The sequence below is a fragment of the Apodemus sylvaticus genome, chromosome 3, assembly GCF_947179515.1.
Source record: "Apodemus sylvaticus chromosome 3, mApoSyl1.1, whole genome shotgun sequence".
Taxonomy (NCBI): domain Eukaryota; kingdom Metazoa; phylum Chordata; class Mammalia; order Rodentia; family Muridae; genus Apodemus; species Apodemus sylvaticus.
Window position 1 is genome coordinate 116477941 of NC_067474.1, and position 8783 is coordinate 116486723.

Below are 8783 nucleotides of genomic sequence, written 5' to 3' on the forward strand. Positions count from 1 at the left end.
GTGCAGGAAAGGCGCTGCACAACTGCAGCTGCTTGCTGTCCGGCTGGTCAGCGAAGGTCAGTGGTCGTGGGCGCAGGGCCTAACTGGTCCCTGTGACGCCTTGGTTCCACTGCTGATGGCCCTTCAGCTGGAGCAGCCACTGCTGCTGCTGCCGCCGCCGCCGCCGCCGCCGCCGCCGCCGCCGCCGATCTCTCTCCTTATCTTTTCAATATTGTACTTGAGGTACTAGCTCGGGCAATTCGACAACATAAGGAGGTCAAAGGGATACAAATTGGAAAGGAAGAAGTCAAACTATCATTATTTGCAGATGACATGATAGTTTACCTAAGTGACCCAAAGAACTCCACTAGAGAGCTCCTACAGCTGATAAACAACTTCAGCAAAGTGGCAGGTTATAAAATCAACTCAAGCAAATCAGTGGCCTTCCTATACTCAAAGGATAAGCAGGCTGAGAAAGAAATTAGGGAAATGACCCCCTTCACAATATCCACAAACAGTATAAAGTATCTTGGGGTGACTCTTACCAAACATGTGAAAGATCTGTATGACAAGAACTTCAAGACTCTGAAGAAGGAACTGGAAGAAGACCTCAAAAAATGGGAAAACCTCCCATGCTCATGGATCGGTAGAATCAATATAGTTAAAATGGCCATTTTGCCAAAAGCAATATACAGATTCAATGCAATACCCATCAAAATCCCAACTCAATTCTTCACAGAGTTAGAAAGAGCAATTATCAAATTCATCTGGAACAACAAAAAACCCAGGATAGCTAAAACTATTCTCAGCAACAAAAGAAAGTCTGGGGGAATCAGTATCCCTGAACTCAAGCAATAGTGTTAAAAACTGCATGGTATTGGTACAGTGACAGGTAGGAGGATCAATGGAACAGGATTGAAGATCCAGAAATGAACCCACATACCTATGGCCACTTGATCCTCAACAAAGAGGCTGAAAACATCCAATGGAAAAAAGATAGCCTTTTCAACAAATGGTGCTGGTTCAACTGGAGGTCAGCATGCAGAAGAATGCGAATTGATCCATCCTTGTCTCCTTGTACTAAGCTCAAATCCAAATGGATCAAGGACCTCCACATAAAGCCAGACACTCTGAAGCTAATAGAAAAGAAACTGGGGAAGACACTTGAGGACATCGGTACAGGGAGAAAGTTTATGAACAGAACACCAATAGCATATGCTCTAAGATCATGAATTGACTAATGGGACCTCATAAAATTACAAAGTTTCTGTAGGGCAAAGGACACCATCAAGAAGACAAATCAGCAACCAACAAATTGGGAAAAGATCTTCACCAATCCTACATCAGATAGAGGGCTAATATCCAATATATATAAAGAACTCAAGAAGTTAGACTCCAGAAAACCAAACAACCCTATTAAAACTGGGGTACAGAGTTAAACAAAGAATTCTCCCCTGAAGAACTTTAGATGGTGGAGAAGGAGAAGCATCTTAAAAAATGCTCAACTTCATTAGTCATTAGGGAAATGCAAATCAAAACAACCCTGAGATTTCACCTTACACCAGTCAGAATGGCTAAGATTAAAAATTCAGGAGACAGCAGGTGTTGGAGAGGGTGTGGAGAAAGGGGAACACTCCTCCACTGCTGGTGGGGTTGCAAATTGGTACAATCACTCTGGAAATCAGTCTGGTGGTTCCTCCGAAAACTTGGCACCTCACTTCCAGAAGATCCTGCTATACCACTCCTGGGCATATACCCAGAGGATTCCCCACCATGTAATAAGGATACATGCTGTACTATGTTCATAGCAGCCCTATTTATAATTGCCAGATGCTGGAAAGAACCCAGGTATCCCTCAACAGAAGAGTGGATGCAAAAATGTGGTATATCTACACAATGGAGTACTATTCAGCCATTAGAAACAATGAATTCATGAAATTCTTAGGCAAATCGATGGAGCTAGAGAACATCATACTAAGTGAGGTAACCCAGACTCAAAAGGTGAATCATGGTATGCACTCACTGATAAGTGGATATTAACCTAGAAAACTGGAATACCCAAAACATAACCCACACATCAAATGAGGTACAAGAAGAAAGGAGGAGTGGCCCCTTGTTCTGGAAAGACTCAGTGAAGCAGTATTCGGCAAAACCAGAACGGGGAAGTGGGAAGGGGAGGGTGGGAGGACAGGGGAAGAGAAAGGGGCTTATGGGACTTTCGGGGAGTGGGGGGCTAGAAAAGGGGAAATCATTTGAAATGTAAGTAAAAAATTATATCGAATAAAAAAAATGAAAAAAAAAGCTGCTCTACTCTTAGTTCTCTGGAGTTCAGAGTATGATTCAGTACCGATTTCAATCTGTTGCTAACAGAGAGGACACATGAACTTAAGAATTCCATAATCCAGGGGATTGTATGCCTATCAAAATAATCAGTCTGTGAGGATTAAGGAGCTGAGCTGGAGGCTGTGGCAAGCATCTGCTGTGACAGATACTAAGAAAGAGAGTAGAGTCAGGTGTGGCACACACTTTCCAGTACTCAGAAGGCAGAGATAGGAAGATATCTTGAGTTCAAGGTCAGCATGGTCTATAGGGGTAGTTCCTGAATGGCCAGGGCTTAACAGAGAAAGCATGTCTCAAACAAACAAGCAAACAAACAAACAAACAAACAAACAAACAAATGAAAAAACACAAAAACAAAAACACAAAAAGAACAAAAAAACCCCCAAAAGAAGGAAGGAATGAACAAATGAATGAGCAGATGGATGAAGGAACAGAAGAGTGGTCAAAAAGACTGCTTGAGTCTGTACATGTGTTTGCAGGACCTGGGTTGTATATGTTTTGATTGGAGTAATTATTTAGCTTTCATGAGATGCTGGGTTCCTTCTTCAGCACCCCCTATACCAGGCTTTTTCTGTTACCAGAAAATAACAAGAGAGGGTGTTTCTGGTGGCTGATAAATAAAAGCCTAGGTACAGGTCTGTCAGTAAAGGGACTCGGAGCATGCAGCTTCATAAACTGCTCAGTGGTTGGAAACAAAATGGCTTGCAGTTGGGTCACAGCACATGGGCCTGATTAAGATGCAGAGCAGTGGGTTCTTTGGACAGCTGACTGTGAAATCATAAACACCACACAAGAACAATTAGCTTCTCCCGCACAGAAGTTGTAAACCAATGCTCAGATCCTGGGGGCCTGGATGCAGTCCTTCTGTGTCCTCTTTGGTCATCAGCTAGTTACCAGGACCCTGGTCAGGACATGCAAAGGATGCAAAGGAGCTCTGAGTTGTCTAGGACTTCTTGATGTGCATGTAAACAACAGCCACTCTGTCATTGCCTCCCTGCTCCTTCCTGCCAGGCTTCTGTTACATCGTGCTTGTGTGACTGCTGTCTGGTTCATTTACACTGCATTGTCAACCTCAATTAAGCAATGCAGACTTGCTATTTCAAGAGATTCCAGATGTCTGGAGGAATGTGATTCAGGATACTCATAGGAGGAGGCCCTGTGAGCACAATGTAGATGGCAAAAGCAAAATGGAAGACCATACAGAGCAAAGGAATGTGATCTACATACACTCCACTTCCTTATCTCTCTCAACCTGAGCACATGTAGCCCAAGGTGGACTTGAACTCTGAATTTTCTTCCATTTCTTGGGTTTTGGGATTGTTGAATAGACCACCATATCTGTGGCCCTGTTCTTCATGACTTCCATCTTCTGGCTATAAACCTGGACATAAGTGTCTCTAGGATATGGATGATAGTCACTGTCCTGGTCTAAAGGATAGATAGCCCTTAAGAACTGCATTATAAATGTTCAAATGTCACCTGTTCTTTTATTCTAATGAGTCCCTAAGCCTAGTCCTTGTACCCCTCTCCCCTGGATAAGTAGATAGCAATGAAGAATTTTGAACCATACTTATTTCACCCCTCATTGTTATTCTTACTAAATATGGGCATCAGACTTTGCCATGAAGGGAAAGGGGTTCAGCAACAGCTTGCTACCTGAAGTTTAGTCCCTGGGATGCACATAGTGGAAGCACAGTGCTGACACCTGAAGTTCTCTGACCTCTTCAAGAAGTCCAAGGAAGGAATGTGGTGCTTTGCACATGCACACACAAAATCAATATACAGAATGCAGGGGCTATAGAAATGATTTATCAATTCATACTTCCCTCTTAGAGGACCAGATTTTAGTTTCCAACAATCAGGCTGAATATCTGAAAAAATATCTTTATACATATTTAAAAGGCTCTTTTTGTTTTTGTTTTTCTTTTTTTGAGACAGGGTTTCTCTGTGTATCCCCGGCTGTCCTGGAACTCACTCTGTAGACCAGGCTGGCCTCGAACTCAGAAATCTGCCTGCCTCTGCCTCCCAAGTGCTGGGAATAATGGTGTGTGCCACCATAACCATTTAAAAGGCTTTATTTTGTTCAGTTCATTTTATCAATCCTGTTCATCCTTTATCCTTACCAATACCTGGGATTGGGACTTGATGAGAGAAAACAAAGTTCAGTTTCTTATCACATGAGAGCTGACAACATAAAAAATACTACAAGAGGAAGGAATGTTATAGATAGAGAATACATAGTTGACTAAATGGGCTTTCTTTAGTCAAAAGACTTAGAATAAATATTACAACTTTCTACTATTTAAATAGAGGAAGAGTCTCTGAAAGGTTAGGCTTAAAGTACAGTATTATTTTTAGACACTACAATCTGACTTCAGGATACAGTCTAATAAAACTCGCAGTGATGAAGATTTGTAGATGAGAGAAGGTGACACTTGCAGTACTTAAAGCTCTTAATAAGTATCAGTCGTTGTTTTATATTACAGCTTCACATTTATACATTGCAGACTATTTCTGCCTTTATGTTGACCCTGGGTTATTCTATCATCAAAAATAGAAAAGAACAAAACAAAAACAAAGCTTATACTGGTTATTTCAGAACCAGGAACACTTTCCCCATTTGGAGTTTATTCTAATAGTAACTATTCTAGATATTGGCATGACCCTTTTGAGAAGCATTATTTTATCTTATAGCCTATCACACACACACACATACACACACACACACACACACACATGCATACACACACAAACACTTATCATATATCATATATATATATATATATATCATATACATATACAATTGTGGGAAATATCTCTTTTCACTTTTTTCTTTATTGTTATTATTATTATTTTATTCTTACTTTATTATCCTTTAATCTTTCCTTACAGTCCAGTCATTAAGTTATTATTCCTCTCCATCTCTCCCTTTTGAGTGTTCCTCATCTCATTCCTTTTCCCCTGGGGGCCTCGAGTCTCTGAAAGGTTAGATGCATCTTCTCTCATTTATGCCAGACCAGGCAGTTCAGTGCTCTATATGTGTAAGGGCTCTCATATAAGCTAGTGTATGCTGCCTGGTTGGTGGCTCAGTGTCAGTGAGATCTCTAGGGTGAAGTTTAGTTGAGACTGCTGGCTGGTAGGGCATCATTAATAGTGTCAGGCTGGTTTCTGTCTGCGACCAGAGCTGACCCTATGCTACAGCTTTCCAAACCCAATTCCAGCAAGGAAAGAGCTGGTCTCCCAGGAGTGCTGACTCAACTGTTAGCACAGTAAGGCCACAACTCCTGATCCAAAGGACCACCCCAGAGCCCTCAGGATACTTGAACCAAGGAGCAGCCTGGGGCAAGATGCTATCAGTTTCCATTGGTGCGTGGAGCTGACCCTGTGCTACAGCTTTCCATACCCAAATCCCACGGGAAGATAGCTGGTCTCCCTAGAGTGCTGACACACCTGAGAGCACAGGTGAAACCACAGCTTACCATACCCAAATTTTCCCCAGAGAGGAATTGTTTCCCAGGAGTACTGACACACAGGCAGGAGGGTCAAGTTGTGGAGAGCATTTGGTTCCATTTGGCAGGAATCTGACAATGGCCAAGGACAAGGAAATGGACTTCAGGCAGGAATCTGAAACTGGGCCATGACTAGGAAGTGAGCTCAGGCAGGAACCTAATTTTAGGCTAGGACTAAAATCACATCTGATGATGATGATGATAGAGGACTTTAAGAAGGACATAAATAGCGCCCTTAAAGAAATACAGGAGAAGACAGGTATAAAGGTAGAAGTCCTTAAAGAGAAACACAAAATTCCGTATAGAATTACAGGAAAACCAAACCAAACAGACAGGGAATTGAATAAAACCAAGCAGGATCTAAAAATGGAAATAAAAACAGGTGAGGGAACTGAACAAAAGAATCCAGGATCTAACAATGGAACTACTAACAATAAAGAAATCATAAAGGGGAGACAACCCTGGAGATAGAAAACCTAGGAAAGAGATCAGGAGTCATAGATGCAAGCATTACCAACAGAATACAAGAGATAGAAGAGAGAATCTCAGGTGCAGAAGATACCGTAGAAAACATTGACACAGCAGTCAAAGAAAATGCAAAATGCAAAAGCTCCTAACAGAAAACATCTATGAAATCAGGATACAATAAGAAGACAAAACCTAAGGATAATAAATATAAAAGAGAACAAAAATCCCTAACTTAAAGGGCCAGTAAATATCTCCAACAAAATTATAAAAGAAAACTTCCCTACTCTAAAGATACCCCAGTGTAGAGGAATGCTAGGGCAGTGAGGTGGGAGTGGTTGGGTGGGAGAGCATCCTCATAGAAACAGGGTAAGGGGAATGGGATTGGGGTTTCAGAGGGGAAAATGGAATGGGGATAACATTTGAAATGTAAATTAATAAATTATTCAATTTAAAAATGTTTGCTCAATTGGAATAAGTCGTGAAGACAGTAGAAATTATTCTGTTCTGATGTGGGTATCTGTTGAGGGAGACCTGGCCAGGGGTGTGAGTCCTTGATTTTTTCTGTAGGCTGGAAATGCTGCGAGGCCTGTTCTATTGCTCTAGCATGGTGGATTTAGATGAATGGAGATTGTGCTTGATTTTTTCGCTTTATTATAAAAGAATAGAGTGTGTGTGGGGGTATAGAGAGATGAAAGTCAGCCATGGCCATGTGGAACGAGGGGGGGGGAGGGAAAGAATGGGAAAAGAGAAAGGTAAGAGAAGAGAGTGAGAGAGAAGAGAGCAGGAGAGAGAGCAAGAGAGGGAGGAGGGGCCAAGAAGCCCCTTTTATAGTGGGCTGGGATACCTGGCAGTTGCCAGGTAACTGTGGGGTGGGGCATGCCTGACTGTAACTAGGTAACTGTGGAGTGGAGCTCAGTCAGAATACCAGGGGCTTGTGTCAGGCATTGCAGTAAGAGACTGATGGTGAAGGGTTATGGCCAACATATCCTCCCTTTACTTTGTTTTAAAAGATAGTGGTCCCTGTATTGTCCTATGTGACTGATGGCCACACTCCTCTACTGCAGTGGGGTGGGGGTTGGGGGCTGCAAATGTGACAGGAGCCAGGGGCCCAGGGGGGTGTAACTGAACTCCTTCTGTCCCATGTAATCCTCCTACATATAGCCCGGCCTACCAGGTCGCTGGGGTTCAAGGTCTGTGCTCAACCTGGGACCAAGCTACCTATGCACAGCTCCCCTCCTGACAATTCCCCCTTTTGAGAGAGAGGTGTAATTTGTAGAGAAAATTTTGGGTCAGGTGGATGTATCAGAAGACATATCGGCCAGAGGATTAAGGATGGTTAAGGATAAGGGTTGGAAAGGCAAGGGGTGATTGAGCCAATGGGTAGCACAGTTTGAGCATAATAACATCAGTTTTAAACAATAATTAATCAATCCAGATGGAAATTATTAATAATCATAATTAGTGGTATATAAAAAAAGTGTCAGGCCTTGGTGCCTTCCCAAGAGATGGATCCCAAGTTGGGCTGGCTATTGGACCGCCTTTCCTTCAGTTTCTTCTCCATTTTTGAATCTATAGTTCTTTCAGACAGGAGCAGTTCTTATCAGAAACTGTGGGTTTTGACTGTGGGTTAGAGCTGCAAGCACCATTAACTGTTGAGCCATCAAGCCCTAATATATAGATAAAAAAAAAAGTGAGGTGGGCGGTGGTAGCACCCACCTTTAATCCTAGCACTTGGGAGGCAGAGGCAGGCAGACTTCTGAGTTCTAGGCCCGCTGGGTCTACAGAGTGAGTTCCAGGACAGCCAGGGGTACACAGAGAAACCCTGTCTCAGAAAAAAAAGTGAGTTGTGTATATCCTCATTTGTGAAAAATTCCTTTTACCTTTGCAAACACTTTACTTTCTCATTTTTAGTATATGTGGTCACAGTTTTAATGTATTTCTAAGGTATAACAAAGTTGTAGAATTAAGAATAAATTAGACAATTTGTTGGTTGCCGATTTGTCCTTTTGATGGTGTCCTTTGCCTTACAGAGACTTTGGAATGTTATGAGGTCCCATTTGTCAATTCTTGATCTTAGAGCATACGCTATTGGTGATCTGTTCAGAAACTTTCCCCCTGTACCAATGTCCTCAAGGGTCTTCCCCAGTTTCTTTTCTATTAGCTTCAGAGTGTCTGGCTTTATGTGGAGGTCTTGACCCATTTGGAGTTGAGCTTAGTGCAAGGAGACAAGGATGGATCAATTCACATTCTTCTGCATGCTGACCTCCAGTTGAACCAGCACCATTTGTTGAAAAGGCTATCTTTTTTCCATTGGATGTTTTCAGCCCCTTTGTCGAGGATCAAGTGGCTATAGGTGTGTGGGTTCATTTCTGGATCTTCAATCCTGTTCCATTGATCCGCCTGCCTGTCACTGTACCAATACCATGCAGTTTTTAACACCATTGCTCTGTAGTATTGCTTGAGATCAGGAATACTGATACCTCCAGA